Source organism: Cricetulus griseus, chromosome 3 (assembly GCF_003668045.3).
Source record: "Cricetulus griseus strain 17A/GY chromosome 3, alternate assembly CriGri-PICRH-1.0, whole genome shotgun sequence".
Lineage (NCBI taxonomy): Eukaryota > Metazoa > Chordata > Mammalia > Rodentia > Cricetidae > Cricetulus > Cricetulus griseus.
Window position 1 is genome coordinate 180,113,378 of NC_048596.1, and position 3,782 is coordinate 180,117,159.

The following is a 3,782-nucleotide window of genomic DNA, read 5'->3' on the forward strand; positions in this document are numbered from 1 at the left end:
ACAACTCTTTTTTTCAATTTTTTTTTTTTTGAATTAGAAACAGGATTGTTTTACATGACAATCCCAGTCCAGTTCCCTTCTCCCACCCGTCCTCCCCTACCACCACCACCCAACTAAAACCCTATCTATCACATATCCTTTCTGCTCCCCCTGGATGGTGAGGCCTTCCACAGGGTGTCATCAGAGTCTATCGTATCCTTTGGGATAGGGCCTAGGCCCATCCCCGTGTGTCTTGGCTCAGGGAGTATTCCTCTATATGGAATGGGCTCCCAAAGTCCACACCTATGCTAGGGATAAGTACTGATCTTCTACAGGAGGTCCCGTAGATTTCCAAGGTTTCCTCACAGAAACCCATGTTTCTGGGGGCTGGATCAGTCCCATGCTGGTATTCCAGCTATCAGTCTGGGGACCAAGAGCTCCCCAATGTTCAGGTCAGCTGTTTCTGTGGGTTTCACTAGCCTGGTCTGGACCCCTTTGTTCTTCACTTGTCCTTCTCTGCATCAGGGTTCCAGTTCAGTTTGGTGATTAGTTGTGGGTGTCTGCTTCTACTTCCACAAGCTGCTGGATGAAGGCTATAGAATGGCATACAAGTCAGTCATCAATCTCACTATCAGGGGAGGGCATTTAAGGTAGCCTCTCCTCTGTTGCTCAGATTGTTAGCTGGTGTCATCTTTGTAGATCTCCAGACATTTCCCTAGTGCCTGATTTCTCTGTAAACCAAAAATGTCTCCCTCTATTATGGTATCTCCATTCTTGTTATCATCTATTCTACCCTTGACTCAACCTTTCTGCTCCCTCATGTCCTCTGCATCCCTCCTCTTCTCCCCTTCTCATTCTCCTTAAGACTATACTTTCAGGAATCATTTCTATAGTTTGTTACTAGAGGACAACTTTTGGGAGTCTGTTTTTTCAGATTCTCAGTCTTGATGGCAATTTTTTACCAAGCTTTCTCATTGGTCCTACATTGATCTTAGAGCCAACAAATTTAAACTTTTCTTCTAGTTCTAGTTATTGCCTTTAGTGTTTCTTGGAGTTTTCTTTAATTTGTTTGTGTTTGTTTGTTTGTTTGTTTGTTTTAGGGGGTTGTTTTTTGTTTGTTTGTTGTTTTGCTTGTTTGTTTTGTTTGTTTGAGACAGGATCTTACTTTATAGCTGTGGCTAACATGAAACTCACTATGTAGGCCAGTCTGGCCTCAAAATTATAGAAGTCCTCCTGCTTCCCATGTTGGCATTAAAGGCATGAACCACTATACCTGGCCTCTCTTGATATTTATATAATACACAATCAAAACTGCCTATGAACCATTGTTTCTTATCTCAAGTCCTTGTCTCTCCTGCTTTGCATTCTTCTGTCACTGTGCTGACTGAGACTTCTGATATCATACTGAAGGAAATGCTGAGAACCCAGTCCCTGTGTCTTCCCATTACATAAGGGGTTCTATAGATTTTAACATGTGCATTTGCCTACTTAAAGAAGTTCCTCCTCTATAAAGGTTTACAAGCAAACAAGGTAGTAAGCATATCCACACACCCAAATTCAACAACAGTCAGGCAGTTTCCCCTTATCCTCAAAAAGCCTCTAGTTTAAATGAAAATTGTGTGCCTCCTCAGCAGGATGGCATTTGTCAGTAATTCTAAGGAGGCAAATTGGTGATTTGAATGTGAGATAAATAAAGACAGTGGTGGTTTCTGTCTACCTGGATATTCCAGAATATTCTCTGCCTAGCTGAGAAACTCCCAGCTACAAGTAACAAAACACTATCTGCACTTTCAGTCCACAATTCGTGAGGAGAAATGCCTCAGAGACAGCCCAATATGGTCCAATTTGCCCTAAGAGAAGCAAAAAACACACACAAAATCGAGTAATTATCTTATCAAACCAAACACAATTGGCAATCTGAGAATGAAGCCTCCAACAACCTGGACTGTCACATGCTGTAGTTTGTCACTTACTTCCCCAATATGAACGCAAAACTGTGAAAACCAAGGGCAAGATTGAATGGCAATGGATCCATTCTGGCGCTGGGCGTGAGTCACTTATTGAAGACATAAATTATAGCGCTGTCACCATCAGCAGTCCTATTTGCAAATAAATGTTGTCATCTAATTGTACAAGACTTGGAGATTGTTTAACAAATTTCTCTGAGGAAAGGCTCAGCAGCAGCTAGGATTGCCCAGACACCCAGATTCTATCTGTCCCACAGGGCTGTCTCTCTGCATATGACTCCTTTTGTTTGACAGGACAGACATTGTTAACCTGTCTTCTCCCCCTCTCTTGGAGATAAAGCTACAAAGGCTAGGTGAGTTTCTTGACTGATTCCATTAAAGGATCATTAAGAAGAAGAGATAGAGAGAGGCAGCTCCTCAAAAACAGCAGGAAAGGGGAGGGCATTCCTCTTTGTTACAGGATGACCAGCAGGACCCCAACACTGGGGCTGTAAGCACAAAACCTATTCTTTTTACATGATCATGCTAGAAGAAGAGGAAGCCCTCCCCCCCCACACACACACACCAGGATGAGAAGGGCTGGGAGCAAAGCCTGGTATATCAGATGCCTAAACTATGAACTGTGTGTTTTGAGTCTGTGGACACCCATTTACCACCCACTAGGTAGTCCTTGACTCCACTCTTTCTGAATTCTTGACCTGTGAGTCATCTTTTCCTTCACACCCATCATCTTAATCTCCATATTATCCTCCATCTGCATCTCCACCTCTACCCCCTGACGCACTGACGCTCTGAAAGGTCTCCCTTCCCTTCATCCAAGGTATCAAGACCACTTTTGAGAATGTTCTGCCTTCCAGCCACTGGATTATCCATATGATGTAAGGCTATCTACTCACTTAAATCTCTAGCACAACTATGGCCGCTCACACCTGCTCCTTCCTTGCTTGGGGTCTTCTCAGAAAGATCATAACTTACATCAACTGTAAGGTGTCTGCGACCATTAGCATCGATTTTCAACTTGGCAGGATGTGGAAGCACAGTGGAAACCAGCCTCTGGGCATGCCTGTGGGAGATAATCTAGATTAGGTTAGCCTCTGGACTTGTCAGTGAGAGATTTCTTACATTAAATTAAATAAGGTGAGAAGGTCCACCCTAACTGCTGGACCAAATAAAAAGGAGAAAGCAAATTGAGCACTAGCTTTCATCACTCTCTTCCTCAAGCTCTTACCACCATGAATTCCTCACCACCACGGACTGTACCCATTGAACTATGAGGCAACGTAAACCTTTCCTCTTTAAAATGCTTTGCCAAGTATCTTATGGCAGCAACCAGACATGTAACTAATAGAATGCCTAAGACTCCTAGTCATTTTATGCAAGTGGGCCTGGCCATGTTAGCTGAAGCTCCATGCCCATAAACTGTCCAAGCCTACACATATGTCCCTGTGATGTTATGCAGCTGAAATCCCCTGGAACCCTTCTTCTGTCCCATTTTAGTAACTAGTCCCATCTCTGAAGGGTAAACCCCTGACAGCATCATCCCAGGTTAAGGTACTCAGGGGTGGGAGAATAGAAAGAAAGCCTCTATGGTCAGTTTTAATGGCTTCATACAAACAACACTTTCACCCATCTTTTTCTTCTATCTTTCTGCCTTTTCTGCCATCCCTAATCTCTACTCCAAAGGATGGTGATTGCACTTCCTGGGATTATCAGAGCGTTATTCAGTTTCTGATGATGTGTTTTCGTGGCTTTCTCCGACACACTGCCCTGGTGATAAAGAGGTGGTTTCACAGTGGGAATTCAGGTAGTACAAGAATATTGAAGGGGGTGAGGATG

At 43.5% G+C, this 3,782-nt stretch overlaps 1 pseudogene; it reads left to right on the forward strand.

The window, feature by feature from the left end:
* Positions 1 to 841: 841 nt before the first annotated feature.
* Positions 842 to 978, forward strand: LOC113834694 (annotated as a pseudogene).
* The last annotated feature ends 2,804 nt before the right edge of the window (positions 979 to 3,782 follow it).